This window comes from Ranitomeya imitator, chromosome 2 (assembly GCF_032444005.1).
Source record: "Ranitomeya imitator isolate aRanImi1 chromosome 2, aRanImi1.pri, whole genome shotgun sequence".
NCBI lineage: Eukaryota > Metazoa > Chordata > Amphibia > Anura > Dendrobatidae > Ranitomeya > Ranitomeya imitator.
In genome coordinates this window covers 606,218,173-606,237,121 of record NC_091283.1, presented here as the reverse complement: position 1 = coordinate 606,237,121, position 18,949 = coordinate 606,218,173, and positions in this window count along the sequence as shown.

Genomic DNA, 18,949 nt, shown 5'->3' with positions numbered 1-18,949 from the left:
GAGTTGGCGACTCTAGGTTCAGCACCTGTTCACACTGAGTCTATGTTTGGATGTGCCGGTCAGGTTTTTGAAATGTATTCTCTAGCCTTCTGATCGTGCACTCCGCCTCCTAGCCACAGGTGTTTTAATTACAGCAGGTCCAATACCCCTCCATAGAGAGAGAGAATTTTAGTCTAGGAAGAGGTTTCACATGAACCCATTCAGATGGAGACGTTTATTCTCAGCGAGGTAAGGCAAGTGTAGGACCTGGTATAAGAGAGATGCCGTAAAGGGGCTACCAGGTACACATAAAATTGGCCATTTTTATGCGCTAAATACTCTCATTTTTCATATTTCTAGTGCAGTAATGCAGTTCAAATTTCGTTTTTCAAGTTTGTATGTTCTAGCGCTGCAGTGTGCTGCCTTATTTACTTAACTATATACGAGTTGGCGACTCTAGGTTCAGCACCTGTTCAAACTGAGTCTATGTTTGGATGTGCCGGTCAGGTTTTTGAAATGTATTCTCTAGCCTTCTGGTCATGCACTCCGCCTCCTAGCCACAGGTGTTTTAGTTACAGCAGGTCCAATACACCTCCATAGAGAGAGAGAATTTTAGTCTAGGAAGAGGTTTCACATGTACCCATTCAGATGGAGACGTTTATTCTCAGCGAGGTAAGGCAAGTGTAGGACCTGGTATAAGAGAGATGCCGTAAAGGGGCTACCAGGTACACATAAAATTGGCCATTTTTATGCACTAAACGCTCTCATTTTTCATATTTCTAGTGCAGTAATGCAGTTCAAATTTCGTTTTTCAAGTTTGTATGTTCTAGCGCTGCAGTGTGCTGCCTTATTTACTTAACTATATACGAGTTGGCGACTCTAGTTTCAGCACCTGTTCACACTGAGTCTATGTTTGGATGTGCCGGTCAGGTTTTTGAAATGCATTCTCTAGCCTTCTGATCGTGCACTCCGCCTCCTAGTTCAGGTGTTTTAATTACAGCAGGTCCAATACCCCTCCACAGAGAGAGAGAATTTTAGTCTAAGAAGAGGTTTCACATGTGCCCATTCAGATGGAGACATTTATTCTCAGCGAGGTAAGGCAAGCGTAGGACCTGGTATAAGAGAGATGCCGTAAAGGGGCTACCAGGTACACATAAAATTGGCCATTTTTATGCGCTAAAAGCTCTCATTTTTCATATTTCTAGTGCAGTAATGCAGTTCAAATTTCGTGTTTTCAAGTTTGCATGTTTTATTGCTGCAGTGTGCTGCCTTATTTACTTAACTATATACGAGTTGGCGACTCTAGGTTCAGCACCTGTTCACACTGAGTCTATGTTTGGATGTGCAGGTCAGGTTTTTGAAATGTATTCTCTAGCCTTCTGATCGTGCACTCCGCCTCCTAGCTTCAGGTGTTTTAATTACAGCAGGTCCAATACCCCTCCACAGAGAGAGAGAATTTTAGTCTAAGAAGAGGTTTCACATGTACCCATTCAGATGGAGACGTTTATTCTCAGCGAGGTAAGGCAAGCGTAGGATCTGGTATAAGAGAGATGCCGTAAAGGGGCTACTAGGTACACATAAAATTGGCCATTTTTATGCGCTAAAAGCTCTCATTTTTCATATTTCTAGTGCAGTAATGCAGTTCAAATTTCGTGTTTTCAAGTTTGCATGTTTTAGCGCTGCAGTGTGCTGCCTTATTTACTTAACTATATACGAGTTGGCGACTCTAGGTTCAGCCCCCGTTCACACTGAGTCTATGTTTGGATGTGCAGGTCAGGTTTTGAAATGTATTCTCTAGCCTTCTGATCGTGCACTCCGCCTCCTAGCTTCAGGTGTTTTAATTACAGCAGGTCCAATACCCCTCCACAGAGAGAGAGAATTTTAGTCTAAGAAGAGGTTTCACATGTACCCATTCAGATGGAGACGTTTATTCTCAGCGAGGTAAGGCAAGCGTAGGACCTGGTATAAGAGAGATGCCGTAAAGGGGCTACCAGGTACATAAAATTGGCCATTTTTATGCGCTAAAATCTCTCATTTTTCATATTTCTTTTGCAGTAATGCAGTTCAAATTTCGTGTTTTCAAGTTTGCATGTTTTAGCGCTGCAGTGTGCTGCCTTATTTACCGAATTATTTTTTTAAAGAGGACAGCTGTATTGAGTGGCACAGACAGACACTGCTAGTAGGCCTTACACCACAAAGTTGGCTCGACGCAGGTTTAAAAAAGGTTACATGGGTACACGGTCAGCATTGGTGTGCTCAGTGGAGGACAATTGGAAGGAGAGACCGCAGACAGACTTAGTAGGCCTAAAATAAAAAAAGTAGGCTCTATGCACTTTTAAATAAGTTCCAGGGGTACACAGGCAGAATTGGTGTGGTCAGCGGAGGACTATTGGAAGGAGGGACCGCAGACAGATTTAGTAGGCCTAAAATAAAAAAAGTAGGCTCCATGCACTTTTAAATAGGTTCCAGGGGTACACAGGCAGCATTGGTGTGGTCAGCGGAGGACTATAGGAAGGAGGGACCGCAGACAGACTTAGTAGGCCTAAAATAAAAAAATAGGCTCTATGCAGCTTCGATTATGTGGCATCCTGGAGAACACCTTGGAGCGGCAGACACCATCTCTACAACCCAGCCCCAACTTGTAGGCCTAATGCAGTGTTGTTTCAATAACTACTTAACAAGAGCTTCAAGATAGAAGCTAGGGAGAGGCAACCTGGAGAACACCTTGGAGCGGCAGACACCATCTCTACAACCCAGACCCAACTTGTAGGCCTAATGCAGTGTTGTTTCAACAACTACTTAACAAGAGCTTCAAGATAGAAGCTAGGGAGAGGCAACCTGGAGAACACCTTGGAGCGGCAGACACCATCTCTACAACCCAGACCCAACTTGTAGGCCTAATGCAGTGTTGTTTCAACAACTACTTATGTTAGAGAACACAAATACACCAATGAATAATAGGATGATATATAAATAGAATAATATACTAAGATAGGTTTAAGATAAATTCTATCGGTGCTTTGTGAGAAGGTAGTGACTAAACACTAAAGTATAAAACAACCACAACAACCATGACCTGGAACGCCAAAAGGAGTGGATCCACAGAGAAGATAGATATCAATTAGCCTTTATTATAGTGAAGTGGCAACAATTTTACATAAAAAATATATATCACTTAAAAATATAATAGAAACAAGTACGCGATACTATGACAGGACAAATTAGAAAAAATTTGTTTACAATTATATTGCTAAATATGCATAGGTGACCTCCAATCCTGGTTACTACAGATAAAAAAACGATTAAAAAAAGAAGATATGCCCAAGAGACAGAAAAAATATATTAAAAGAACAATAATCAGTGCGCTAATATATATGTGCAAATTTGCAAAATCAAAATTTTTTTTAGCAATAATAGAGTTGATACAAAAATATACCCTATGGCGAAATAGATGTGCAGAGCCTCACTATATATGAGAACCAAAGTATGAGCACAAAAGCACAGATTAAAGTGCAGTAGTGCAAAAAGGATGTATTTATTTATATATACAGAAATATGGGCTAATAATGTGAAAAAAAAATATACTAAGATAAATGTGAAAACAATAAATAATACTGCAAAACCCAAATCCAAAGAAACCAAAATATAGTGTAAAATATAAGAATCTATCCTTGTGCTACATATGTATCAGTGTGCAGAGCCACAAAGTATGAAAGCACACCACTATAGTGTGCAGTACGCCATGGGTAATTAGAGTAAGAACACAATGCAGAGCCACATGTGAGGGCAGCACACTGCTGCAAAGTTAACACACCAACAAAGTGCAAAGTGCAAAAAAACGGAAATAAAATAAGGTTATTTTATCTGTAAACTACCTGTAAGGAGAGACGCCAGGTCCTGACACCGCGCACCCCGACGCGCGTTTCGGAAAACACTTTCCTTCGTCAAGAGCTTCAAGATAGAAGCTAGAGAGAGTCAACCTGGAGAACACCTTGGAACGGCAGACACCGTCTCTACAACTACTTAACAAGAGCTTCAAGATAGAAGCTAGGGAGAGGCAACCTGGAGAACACCTTGGAGCGGAAGACTCAGTTTGTAGACCACAACGAAACTTGTGGCCCCAATGCAGTCTTAAAATTCCGACAGGCTGAAAACCAGACAATTGCAGTTTTTTTTTTTTACAGGAGGACAGCTGCATTGAGTGGCGCAGACAGACACTGCTAGTAGGCCTTACACCACAAAGTTGGCTGGCTGCAGGTTTAAAAAAGGTTACATGGGTACACGGGCAGCATTGGTGTGGTCAGCGGAGGGCAATTTGAAGGAGGGACCGCAGACAGACTTAGTAGGCCTAAAATAAAAAAGTAGGCTCTATGCAGCTTCTATTATGTGGCAGGGGTACACAGGCAGCATTGGTGTGGTCAGTGGAGGACAATTTGAAGGAGGGACCGCAAACAGACTTAGTAGGCCTAAAACAACAAAATAGGCTCTATGCAGCTTCTATTATGTGGCAGGGGTACACAGGCAGCATTAGTGTGGTTAGTGGAAAACAATTTTAACCCCTTCCCGACCTTTGACGCACCGTATGCGTCATGAAAACCTGTGCCATTCCGACCTGTGACGCAGCATATGCGTCATGGCCGGATTGGGCTCCTGCAGGCCGGGTGAAAGGGTTAACTCCAATTTCACCCGGCCTGCAGGGACAGGAGGAGTTGTACTTTAGCCCAGGGGGGGTGGCTACGATCGCTCTGATTGGCTGTTGAAAGTGAAACTGCCAATCAGAGCGATTTGTAATATTTCACCTAAAAAACTGGTGAAATATTACAATCCAGCCATGGTCAATGCTGCAATATCATCGGCCATGGCTGGAAACACTGATGTGCCCCCACCCCACCGATCGCTCCCCCAGCCCTCCGATCTGTGGTCCGCTCCCCTCCATCCTGTGCTCCGCTCCCCCGTCCTCCTGTCCGCTCCCCCCGTGCTCCAATCCCACCCCCCGTGCTCCAATCCCACCCTCCTGAAGTCCGATCCATCCCCCCGTGCTCCAATCCCACCCCCTGCAGTCCGATCCACCCCCCTGCACTCCGATCCACCCCCCCGCACTGCACTCCACCCCCCACACTGCGATCCACCCCCCCATGCTCCGAACCCCCCATGCTCCCCCCCACCCCATCATACTAACCGAGCCTCCCGGGGTCCGTCCGTCTTCTTTCCTGGGCGCCTCCATCTTCCAAAATGGCGGGTTCATGCGCAGCGCGCCCGCCGAATCTGCCGGCCGGCAGATTCGTTTCAAGTGCATTTTGATCACTGTGAGGTTTAATAAAATAAAAACTAAATGACCCCCCCTTTGTCACCCCCATAGGTAGGGACAATAATAAAATAAAGAAAAAATTTTTTTTCTTCCACTAAGGTTGGGATTAGGGTTAGGGTTATGGTTAGGGTTAGGGCTAGGGATAGGGTTAGGGCTAGGGTTAGGGCTAGGGTTAGGGTTAGGGCTAGGGCTAGGGTTAGGGTTTCGGTATGTGCACACGTATTGTGGTCCTCTGCAGATTTTTCCGCAGCGGATTTCATAAATCCGCAGTGCTAAACCGCTGCGGATTTATCGCGGATTTACCGCGTTTTTTTCTGCGCATTTTACTGCGGTTTTACAACTGCAGTTTACTATTGGAGCAGTTGTAAAACCGCTGCAGAATCCGCAGAAAGAAGTGACATGCTGCGGAATGTAAACCCCTGCGCTTCCGTGCAGTTTTTCTGCAGCATGTATACAGTGATTTTTGTTTCCCATAGGTTTACAACTGTAAACCGCAGCATTTTCCGCAGCGTGTGCTCATACCTTTAGAATTAGGTTATGTGCACATGGTGTGGATTTGGCTGCGGATCCACAGCGGATTGGTCGCTGCGGATTTGTAGCAGTTTTTCATCAGGTTTACAGTACCAAGTAAACCTATGGAAAACCAAATCCACTGTGCCCATGGTGTGGAAAATACCGCGCGGAAACGCTGCGTTGTATTTTCCGCAGCATGTCAATTCTTTGTGCGGATTCCGCAGCGTTTTACACCTGTTCCTCAATAGGAATCCGCAGGTGAAATCCGCACAAAAAACACTGGAAATCCGCGATAAATCCACAGGTAAAACGCAGTGCCTTTTACCCGCGGATTTTTCAAAAATGGTGCGGAAAAATCTCACACGAATCCGCAACGTGGGCACATAGCCTCAGGGTTAGGGTTGGAATTAGGGTTGTGGTTAGGGTTGTGATTAGGGTTATGGCTACAGTTGGGATTAAAGTTAGGGGTGTGGGGGGGTTAGTGTGGGAGGTAGAATTGAGGGGTTTCCACTGTTTAGGCACATCAGGGGTCTCCAAACGCAACATGGCGCCACCATTGATTCCAGCCAATCTTGTATTCAAAAAGTCAAATGGTGCTCCCTCACTTCCGAGCCCCGATGTGTGCCCAAACAGTGGTTTACCCCCACATATGGGGTACCAGCATACTCAAGATAAACTGCGCAACAATTATTGGGGTCCAATTTCTCCTGTTACCCTTGTGAAAATAAAAAATTGCTTGCTAAAACATCATTTTTGAGGAAAGAAAACTGATTGTTTATTTTCACGGCTCTGCGTTGTAAACGTCTGTGAAGCACTTGGGGGATCAAAGTGCTCACCACATATCTAGATAAGTTCCTTGGGTGGTCTAGTTTCCAAAATGGGGTCACTTGTAGGGGGTTTCTACTGTTTAGGCACACCAGGGGCTCTGCGAACGCAACGTGACGCCCGCAGACCATTATATCAAAGTCTGCATTTCAAAAGTCACTACTTCCCTTCTGAGCCCCGACGTGTGCCCAAACAGTGGTTTACCCCCACACATGGGGTATCAGCGTACTCAGGAGAACTGGTCAACAACTTTTGCGGTCCAATTTCTCCTGTAACCCTTGGGAAAATAAAAAATTCTCTAGACTCTAGACTGCTAGTAAAAGGATGGAAAAAACAGGGTATTAGGTTGATACGTTTTTTGCAAAAAATGTATATTAAGCCGCTGTTTTTTCCATCTTTTTACTAGCACTTGCTGTCCACTGTGATTTTTTTGCAACAGTGTGTTTTTGGTTTTACTGTGCTTTTTTGTGTTTTCAAGTCTCTTGGTGGTGTGAACATGTCTCTACGGGCTTGTTCACTGTGCGCGCAGCTCATGTGTTCTGATTTCATATAATTGTTTTCTTGTGTCCACAAGACTGGGGAGGCCTCCACCCCTCTTTTTTTGAGCTGTGCGCACAGGAGCCGTTCTGTCCAGCGTGTCCACATGGACATTCCTTTTCTGAATCCTGCTCATATAGGTATTGTACATATGACCAGGTTTTAAATACATCAGATAGGGATTACATACATTAATTAGGACTGCTCTGATATGGGTATACCTTGACGTTTGGTAGAGCGGCTTAATATACATTTTTTGCAAAAAACTTATCAACCTAATACCCTGTTTTTTCCATCTTTTTACTAGCACTTGCTGTCCACTGTGATTTTTTTGCAACAGTGTGTTTTTGGTTTTCCTGTGCTTTTTTGTGTTTTCAAGTCTCTTGGTGGTGTGAACATGTCTCTACGGGCTTGTTCACTGTGCGCGCAGCTCATGTGTTCTGGTTTCATATAATTGTTTTCTTGTGTCCACAAGACTGGGGAGGCCTCCACCCCTCTTTTTTTGAGCTGTGCGCACAGGAGCCGTTTTGTCCAGCGTGTCCACATGGACATTCCTTTTCTGAATCCTGCTCATACAGGTATTGTACATATGACCAGGTTTTAAATACATCAGATAGGGATTACATACATTAGTTAGGACTGCTCTGATATGGGTATACCTTGACGTTTGGTAGAGCGGCTTAATATACATTTTTTGCAAAAAATGTATCAACCAAATACCCTGTTTTTTCCATCTTTTTACTAGCACTTGCTGTCCACTGTGATTTTTTTGCAACAGTGTATTTTTGCTTTTACTGTGCTTTTTTGTGTTTTCAAGTCTCTTGGTGGTGTGAACATGTCTCTACGGGCTTGTTCACTGTGCGCACAGCTCATGTGTTCTGGTTTCATATAATTGTTTTCTTGTGTCCACAAGACTGGGGAGGCCTCCACCCCTCTTTTTTGAGCTGTGCGCACAGGAGCCGTTCTGTCCAGCGTGTCCACATGGACATTCCTTTTCTGAATCCTGCTCATACAGGTATTGTACATATGACCAGGTTTTAAATACATCAGATAGGGATTACATACATTAGTTAGGACTGCTCTGATATGGGTATTGTTATGAAAGGCAATTCAGTACCACAATGGACATAGCGGTCAGAGCACATACAGTGATCTGACAATAACCCAAAATCATAGAACGAGCTCTGAGACGTGGGAACTCTGCAGACCACAATCCCTAATCCTCTCCAAACAACACTAGAGGCAGCCGTGGATTGCGCCTAACTCTGCCTATGCAACTCGGCACAGCCTGAGAAACTAACTAGCCTGAAGACAGAATACAAGCCTACCTTGCCTCAGAGAAATACCCCAAAGGAAAAGGCAGCCCCCCACATATAATGACTGTGAGTTAAGACGAAAAGACAAACGTAGAGATGAAATAGATTCAGCAAAGTGAGGCCCGACTTTCTTAACACAGCGAGGATAGAAAAGGTAACTTTGCGGTCTACACAAAACCCTAAAGAAAACCACGCAAAGGGGGCAAAAAGACCATCCGTACTGAACTAACGGCACGGAGGTACACCCTTTGCGTCCCAGAGCTTCCAGCAACAAATTAGACAAGCTGGACAGAAAAAATAGCAAACAAATAGCAAAGAAGAACTTAGCTATGCAGAGCAGCAGGCCACAGGAATAATCCAGGGAAAAACAAGTCCAACACTGGAACATTGACAGGAAGCCAGGATCAAAGCATTAGGTGGAGTTAAGTAGAGAAGCACCTAACGACCTCACCAGATCACCTGAGGGAGTAAACTCAGAAGCCGCAGTACCACTTCCCTCCACCAACAGAAGCTCACAGAGAGAATCAGCCGAAGTACCACTTGTGACCACAGGAGGGAGCTCTGCCACAGAATTCACAACAGGGTATACCTTGACGTTTGGTAGAGCGGCTTAATATACATTTTTTGCAAAAAACGTATCAACCAAATACCCTGTTTTTTCCATCTTTTTACTAGCACTTGCTGTCCACTGTGATTTTTTTGCAACAGTGTGTTTTTGGTTTTACTGTGCTTTTTTGTGTTTTCAAGTCTCTTGGTGGTGTGAACATGTCTCTACGGGCTTGTTCACTGTGCGCGCAGCTCATGTCTTCTGGTTTCATATAATTGTTTTCTTGTGTCCACAAGACTGGGGAGGCCTCCACCCCTCTTTTTTTGAGCTGTGCGCACAGGAGCCGTTCTGTCCAGCGTGTCCACATTGACATTCCTTTTCTGAATCCTGCTCATACAGGTATTGTACATATGACCAGGTTTTAAATACATCAGATAGGGATTACATACATTAGTTAGGACTGCTCTGATATGGGTATACCTTGACGTTTGGTAGAGCGGCTTAATATACATTTTTTGCAAAAAACGTATCACCCAAATACCCTGTTTTTTCCATCTTTTTACTAGCACTTGCTGTCCACTGTGATTTTTTTGCAACAGTGTGTTTTTGGTTTTACTGTGCTTTTTTGTGTTTTCAAGTTTCTTGGTGGTGTGAGCATGTCTCTACAGGCTTGTTCACTGTGCGCGCAGCTCATGTGTTCTGGTTTCATACAATTGTTTTCATGTGTCCACAAGACTGGGGAGGCCTCCACCCCTCTTTTTTTGAGCTGTGCGCACAGGAGCCATTCTGTCCAGCGTGTCCACATGGACATTCCTTTTCTGAATCCTGCTCATACAGGTATTGTACATATGACCAGGTTTTAAATACATCAGATAGGGATTACATACATTAGTTAGGACTGCTCTGATATGGGTATACCTTGATGTTTGGTAGAGCGGCTTAATATACATTTTTTGCAAAAAACGTATCACCCAAATACCCTGTTTTTTCCATCTTTTTACTAGCACTTGCTGTCCAGTGTGATTTTTTTGCAACAGTGTGTTTTTGGTTTTACTGTGCTTTTTTGTGTTTTCAAGTCTCTTGGTGGTGTGAGCATGTCTCTACAGGCTTGTTCACTGTGCGCGCAGCTCATGTGTTCTGGTTTCATACAATTGTTTTCATGTGTCCACCAGACTGGGGAGGCCTCCACCCCTCTTTTTTTGAGCTGTGCGCACAGGAGCCATTCTGTCCAGCGTGTCCACATGGACATTCCTTTTCTGAATCCTGCTCATACAGGTATTGTACATATGACCAGGTTTTAAATACATCAGATAGGGATTACATACATTAGTTAGGACTGCTCTGATATGGGTATACCTTTACGTTTGGTAGAGCAGCTTAATATACATTTTTTGCAAAAAACTTATCAACCTAATACCCTGTTTTTTCTATCTTTTTACTAGCACTTGCTGTCCACTGTGATTTTTTTGCAACAGTGTGTTTTTGGTTTTACTGTGCTTTTTTGTGTTTTCAAGTCTCTTGGTGGTGTGAACATGTCTCTACGGGTTTGTTCACTGTGCGCGCAGCTCATGTGTTCTGGTTTCATAATTGTTTTCTTGTGTCCACAAGACTGGGGAGGCCTCCACCCCTCTTTTTTTGAGCTGTGCGCACAGGAGCCATTCTGTCCAGCGTGTCCACATGGACATTCCTTTTCTGAATCCTGCTCATACAGGTATTGTACATATGACCAGGTTTTAAATACATCAGATAGGGATTACATACATTAGTTAGGACTGCTCTGATATGGGTATACCTTGACGTTTGGTAGAGCGGCTTAATATACATTTTTTGCAAAAAACGTATCAACCAAATACCCTGTTTTTTCCATCTTTTTACTAGCACTTGCTGTCCACTGTGATTTTTTTGCAACAGTGTGTTTTTGGTTTTACTGTGCTTTTTTGTGTTTTCAAGTCTCTTGGTGGTGTGAACATGTCTCTACGGGCTTGTTCACTGTGCGCACAGTTCATGTGTTCTGGTTTCATACAATTGTTTTCTTGTGTCCACAAGACTGGGGAGGCCTCCACCCCTCTTTTTTTGAGCTGTGCGCACAGGAGCCGTTCTGTCCAGCGTGTCCACATGGACATTCCTTTTCTGAATCCTGCTCATACAGGTATTGTACATATGACCAGGTTTTAAATACATCAGATAGGGATTACATACATTAGTTAGGACTGCTCTGATATGGGTATACCTTGACTTTTGGTAGAGCGGCTTAATATACATTTTTTGCAAAAAACGTATCAACCAAATACCCTGTTTTTTCCATCTTTTTACTAGCACTTGCTGTCCACTGTGATTTTTTTGCAACAGTGTGTTTTTGGTTTTACTGTGCTTTTTTGTGTTTTCAAGTCTCTTGGTGGTGTGAACATGTCTCTACGGGCTTGTTCACTGTGCGCGCACCTCATGTCTTCTGGTTTCATATAATTGTTTTCTTGTGTCCACAAGACTGGGGAGGCCTCCACCCCTCTTTTTTTGAGCTGTGCGCACAGGAGCCGTTCTGTCCAGCGTGTCCACATTGACATTCCTTTTCTGAATCCTGCTCATACAGGTATTGTACATATGACCAGGTTTTAAATACATCAGATAGGGATTACATACATTAGTTAGGACTGCTCTGATATGGGTATACCTTGACGTTTGGTAGAGCGGCTTAATATACATTTTTTGCAAAAAACGTATCACCCAAATACCCTGTTTTTTCCATCTTTTTACTAGCACTTGCTGTCCACTGTGATTTTTTTGCAACAGTGTGTTTTTGGTTTTACTGTGCTTTTTTGTGTTTTCAAGTCTCTTGGTGGTGTGAGCATGTCTCTACAGGCTTGTTCACTGTGCGCGCAGCTCATGTGTTCTGGTTTCATACAATTGTTTTCATGTGTCCACAAGACTGGGGAGGCCTCCACCCCTCTTTTTTTGAGCTGTGCGCACAGGAGCCATTCTGTCCAGCGTGTCCACATGGACATTCCTTTTCTGAATCCTGCTCATACAGGTATTGTACATATGACCAGGTTTTAAATACATCAGATAGGGATTACATACATTAGTTAGGACTGCTCTGATATGGGTATACCTTGATGTTTGGTAGAGCGGCTTAATATACATTTTTTGCAAAAAACGTATCACCCAAATACCGTTTTTTCCATCTTTTTACTAGCACTTGCTGTCCACTGTGATTTTTTTGCAACAGTGTGTTTTTGGTTTTACTGTGCTTTTTTGTGTTTTCAAGTCTCTTGGTGGTGTGAGCATGTCTCTACAGGCTTGTTCACTGTGCGCGCAGCTCATGTGTTCTGGTTTCATACAATTGTTTTCATGTGTCCACCAGACTGGGGAGGCCTCCACCCCTCTTTTTTTGAGCTGTGCGCACAGGAGCCATTCTGTCCAGCGTGTCCACATGGACATTCCTTTTCTGAATCCTGCTCATACAGGTATTGTACATATGACCAGGTTTTAAATACATCAGATAGGGATTACATACATTAGTTAGGACTGCTCTGATATGGGTATACCTTTACGTTTGGTAGAGCAGCTTAATATACATTTTTTGCAAAAAACTTATCAACCTAATACCCTGTTTTTTCTATCTTTTTACTAGCACTTGCTGTCCACTGTGATTTTTTTGCAACAGTGTGTTTTTGGTTTTACTGTGCTTTTTTGTGTTTTCAAGTCTCTTGGTGGTGTGAACATGTCTCTACGGGCTTGTTCACTGTGCGCGCAGCTCATGTGTTCTGGTTTCATAATTGTTTTCTTGTGTCCACAAGACTGGGGAGGCCTCCACCCCTCTTTTTTTGAGCTGTGCGCACAGGAGCCATTCTGTCCAGCGTGTCCACATGGACATTCCTTTTCTGAATCCTGCTAATACAGGTATTGTACATATGACCAGGTTTTAAATACATCAGATAGGGATTACATACATTAGTTAGGACTGCTCTGATATGGGTATACCTTGACGTTTGGTAGAGCGGCTTAATATACATTTTTTGCAAAAAACGTATCAACCAAATACCCTGTTTTTTCCATCTTTTTACTAGCACTTGCTGTCCACTGTGATTTTTTTGCAACAGTGTGTTTTTGGTTTTACTGTGCTTTTTTGTGTTTTCAAGTCTCTTGGTGGTGTGAACATGTCTCTACGGGCTTGTTCACTGTGCGCACAGTTCATGTGTTCTGGTTTCATACAATTGTTTTCTTGTGTCCACAAGACTGGGGAGGCCTCCACCCCTCTTTTTTTGAGCTGTGCGCACAGGAGCCGTTCTGTCCAGCGTGTCCACATGGACATTCCTTTTCTGAATCCTGCTCATACAGGTATTGTACATATGACCAGGTTTTAAATACATCAGATAGGGATTACATACATTAGTTAGGACTGCTCTGATATGGGTATACCTTGACGTTTGGTAGAGCGGCTTAATATACATTTTTTGCAAAAAACGTATCAACCAAATACCCTGTTTTTTCCATCTTTTTACTAGCACTTGCTGTCCACTGTGATTTTTTTGCAACAGTGTGTTTTTGGTTTTACTGTGCTTTTTTGTGTTTTCAAGTCTCTTGGTGGTGTGAACATGTCTCTACGGGCTTGTTCACTGCGCGCGCAGCTCATGTGTTCTGGTTTCATATAATTGTTTTCTTGTGTCCACAAGACTGGGGAGGACTCCACCCCTCTTTTTTTGAGCTGTGCGCACAGGAGCCGTTCTGTCCAGCGTGTCCACATGGACATTCCTTTTCTGAATCCTGCTCATACAGGTATTGTACATATGACCAGGTTTTAAATACATCAGATAGGGATTACATACATTAGTTAGGACTGCTCTGATATGGGTATACCTTGACGTTTGGTAGAGCGGCTTAATATACATTTTTTGCAAAAAACGTATCAACCAAATACCCTGTTTTTTCCATCTTTTTACTAGCACTTGCTGTCCACTGTGATTTTTTTGCAACAGTGTGTTTTTGGTTTTACTGTGCTTTTTTGTGTTTTCAAGTCTCTTGGTGGTGTGAACATGTCTCTACGGGCTTGTTCACTGTGCACGCAGCTCATGTGTTCTGGTTTCATATAATTGTTTTCTTGTGTCCACAAGACTGGGGAGGCCTCCACCCAGCTTTTTTTGAGCTGTGCGCACAGGAGCCGTTCTGTCCAGCGTGTCCACATGGACATTCCTTTTCTGAATCCTGCTCATACAGGTATTGTACATATGACCAGGTTTTAAATACATCAGATAGGGATTACATACATTAGTTAGGACTGCTCTGATATGGGTATACCTTGACGTTTGGTAGAGCGGCTTAATATACATTTTTTGCAAAAAACGTATCAACCAAATACCCTGTTTTTTCCATCTCTTTACTAGCACTTGCTGTCCACTGTGATTTTTTTGCAACAGTGTGTTTTTGGTTTTACTGTGCTTTTTTGTGTTTTACCTATATACGAGTTGGCGACTCTAGGTTCAGCACCTGTTCACATTGAGTCTATGTTTGGATGTGTCGGTCAGGTTTTTGAAATGTATTCTTTAGCCTTCTGATCGTGCACTCCGCCTCCTAGCTTCAGGTGTTTTAATTACAGCAGGTCCAATACCCCTCCACAGAGAGAGAGAATTTTAGTCTAAGAAGAGGTTTCACATGTACCCATTCAGATGGAGACATTTATTCTCAGCGAGGTAAGGCAAGCGTAGGACCTGGTATAAGAGAAATGCCGTAAAGGGGCTACCAGGTACACTGTTGTGAATTCTGTGGCTGAATTCACTCCTGTGGTCACAAGTGGTACTGCAGCTTCTGAGCTTCCTCCCTCAGGTGTTCTGGTGAGCTCGTTAACTGCTTCATTACTTAACTCCGCCTGATGCTGCTATCCTTGCTCCTTGTCAATGTTTCAGTGTTGGATCTGAGCTTCTCCTGATTGTTCCTGTGACCTGCTGCTCTGTATAGCTAAGTGCTTTTTGCTTTTTTGTTGCTTTTTTTCTGTCCAGCTTGTCTTTTGTTTTGCTGGAAGCTCTGAGACGCAAAGGGTGTACCGCCGTGCCGTTAGTTCGGCATGGTGGGTTTTTTTTTTGCCCCCTTTGCGTGGTTTTGCTTTAGGGTTTTTTGTAGACTGCAAAGTTCGCTTTACTGTCCTCGCTCTGTCCTAGAATATCGGGCCCCACTTTGCTGAATCTATTTCATCCCTACGTTTTGTCTTTTCATCTTACTCACAGTCATTATATGTGGGGGGCTGCCTTTTCCTTTGGGGAATTTCTCTGGGGCAAGTCAGGCCTATTTTTCTATCTTCAGGCTAGCTAGTTTCTTAGGCTGTGCCGAGTTGCCTAGGTAGTTGTTAGGCGCAATCCACAGCCGCTTTTAGTTGTGTTTAGGATAGGATCAGGTGTGCAGTCTACAGAGTTTCCACGTCTCAGAGCTCGTTCTTGTATTTTTGGGTATTTGTCAGATCACTGTGTGCGCTCTGATCGCTAAGCACACTGTGTTTCTGGATTGCCTTCATAACACCTGTCATTAGCAAACATAACAGTACAAGGAGCCTAACTAATGATTCTCAATAGAGGGAAAGAAAAAGTTCTGACATCATTTTTTTTTTTTTCTGCTCTGTGTTCATTTTTTTTTTTTTTCCCCTAGACATTTGGGTGATTCTGGACACAGGTGTGGACATGGATATTCAGGGTCTGTGCTCTTCAATGGATAATCTCGTTATAAATGTACAAAAAATTCAAGATACTATTGATCAGAAATCTATGTTAGAACCAAGAATTCCTATTCCTGATTTGTTTTTTGGAGATAGAACTAAGTTTCTAAGTTTCAAAAATAATTGTAAGCTATTTCTGGCCTTGAAACCTCATTCTTCTGGTAATCCTATTCAACAGGTTTTGATTATTATTTCTTTTTTGCGCGGCGACCCTCAAGACTGGGCATTTTCTCTTGCGCCAGGAGACCCTGCATTGAGTAGTGTCGATGCGTTTTTCCTGGCGCTCGGATTGCTGTACGATGAGCCTAATTCAGTGGATCAGGCTGAGAAAAATTTGCTGGCTTTGTGCCAGGGTCAGGATGATATAGAAGTATATTGTCAGAAATTTAGGAAATGGTCAGTACTCACTCAGTGGAATGAATCTGCGCTGGCAGCTTTGTTCAGAAAGGGTCTCTCTGAGGCTCTTAAGGATGTCATGGTGGGATTTCCTATGCCTGCTGGTTTGAATGAGTCTTTGTCTTTGGCCATTCAGATCGGTCGACGCTTGCGCGAGCGTAAATCTGTGCACCATTTGGCGGTACTGCCTGAGGTTAAACCTGAGCCTATGCAGTGCGATAGGACTATGACTAGAGTTGAACGGCAGGAATACAGACGTCTGAATGGTCTGTGTTTCTACTGTGGTGATTCCACTCATGCTATTTCTGATTGTCCTAAGCGCACTAAGCGGTCCGCTAGGTCTGCCGTCATTGGTACTGTACAGTCCAAATTCCTTCTGTCCATTACCTTGATATGCTCTTTGTCGTCGTTTTCTGTCATGGCGTGTGTGGATTCGGGTGCTGCCCTGAATCTGATGGATTTGGATTATGCTAAACGTTGTGGGTTTTTCTTGGAGCCTTTGCGGTGTCCTATTCCATTGAGAGGAATTGATGCTACACCTTTGGCCAAGAATAAACCTCAATACTGGGCCCAGCTGACCATGTGCATGGCTCCTGCAAATCAGGAAGTTATTCGCTTTCTGGTGTTGCATAATCTGCATGATGTGGTCGTGTTGGGGTTGCCATGGCTACAAACCCATAATCCAGTATTGGATTGGAATTCCATGTCGGTATCCAGCTGGGGTTGTCAGGGGGTACATGGTGATGTTCCATTTTTGTCGATTTCGTCATCCACCCCTTCTGAGGTCCCAGAGTTCTTGTCTGATTATCAGGATGTATTTGAAGAGCCCAAGTCCGATGCTCTACCTCCGCATAGGGATTGTGATTGTGCTATCAATTTGATTCCTGGTAGTAAATTCCCTAAAGGTCGATTATTTAATTTATCCGTGCCCGAACACGCCGCTATGCGCAGTTATGTGAAGGAATCCCTGGAGAAGGGACATATTCGCCCATCGTCATCACCACTGGGAGCAGGGTTCTTCTTTGTAGCCAAGAAGGATGGTTCGCTGAGACCGTGTATTGATTACCGCCTTCTTAATAAGATCACTGTTAAATTTCAGTATCCCTTGCCATTGTTATCTGACTTGTTTGCTCGGATTAAGGGGGCTAGTTGGTTCACTAAGATAGATCTTCGTGGTGCGTATAATCTGGTGAGAATCAGGCAAGGAGATGAATGGAAAACTGCATTCAATACGCCCGAGGGTCATTTTGAGTATCTAGTGATGCCGTTCGGACTTGCCAATGCTCCATCTGTGTTTCAGTCTTTTATGCATGACATCTTCCGTGAGTATCTGGATAAATTCCTGATTGTTTACTTGGATGACATTTTGATCTTCTCAGATGATTGGGAGTCTCATGTGAAGCAGGTCAGAATGGTTTTTCAGGTCCTGCGTGCTAACTCTTTGTTTGTGAAGGGATCAAAGTGTCTCTTCGGTGTGCAGAAAGTTTCATTTTTGGGGTTCATCTTTACCCCTTCTACTATCGAGATGGATCCAGTTAAGGTCCAAGCCATCCAGGATTGGATTCAGCCGACATCTCTGAAAAGTCTGCAAAAGTTCCTGGGCTTTGCTAATTTTTATCGTCGCTTCATCTGTAATTTTTCTAGCATTGCCAAACCATTGACCGATTTGACCAAGAAGGGTGCTGATTTGGTTAATTGGTCTTCTGCTGCTGTGGAAGCTTTTCAGGAGTTGAAGCGTCGTTTTTGTTCTGCCCCTGTGTTGTGTCAGCCAGATGTTTCTCTTCCGTTCCAGGTCGAGGTTCGAGGTTCTGATTGCTCAGTGATGAAACCATGTGCTTTCTTTTCCAGGAAGTTTTCGCCCGCTGAGCGTAATTATGATGTGGGCAATCGAGAGTTGCTGGCCATGAAGTGGGCATTCGAGGAGTGGCGTCATTGGCTTGAAGGAGCTAAGCATCGCGTGGTGGTATTGACTGATCATAAGAACTTGACTTATCTCGAGTCTGCCAAGCGCTTGAATCCTAGACAGGCCCGTTGGTCGTTATTTTTTGCCCGCTTCGACTTTGTGATTTCGTACCTTCCGGGCTCTAAAAGTGTGAAGGCGGATGCTCTGTCTAGGAGTTTTGTGCCCGACTCTCCGGGTTTATCTGAGCCAGCGGGTATCCTCAAGGAAGGAGTCATTGTGTCTGCCATCTCCCCTGATTTGCGGCGGGTGCTGCAAAAATTTCAGGCGAATAAACCTGATCGTTGTCCAGCAGAGAAACTGTTCGTCCCTGATAGGTGGACTAATAAACTTATCTCTGAACTTCATTGTTCGGTGTTGGCTGGTCATCCTGGAATCTTTGGTACCAGAGAGTTAGTGGCTAGATCCTTCTGGTGGCCATCTCTGTCACGGGATGTACGTACTTTTGTGCAGTCCTGTGGGATTTGTGCTAGGGCTAAGCCCTGCTGTTCTCGTGCCAGTGGGTTGCTTTTGCCCTTGCCGGTCCCAAAGAGGCCTTGGACACATATTTCGATGGATTTCATTTCTGACCTTCCCGTTTCTCAAAAGATGTCGGTCATTTGGGTGGTCTGTGATCGCTTTTCTAAAATGGTCCATCTGGTGCCCTTGGCTAAATTGCCTTCCTCCTCTGATTTGGTACCTTTGTTCTTTCAGCATGTGGTTCGGTTGCATGGCATTCCTGAGAATATTGTTTCTGACAGAGGTTCCCAGTTTGTTTCAAGGTTTTGGCGAGCCTTTTGTGGTAGGATGGGCATTGACCTATCCTTTTCCTCGGCTTTCCATCCTCAGACTAATGGCCAGACCGAACGAACCAATCAGACCTTGGAAACAT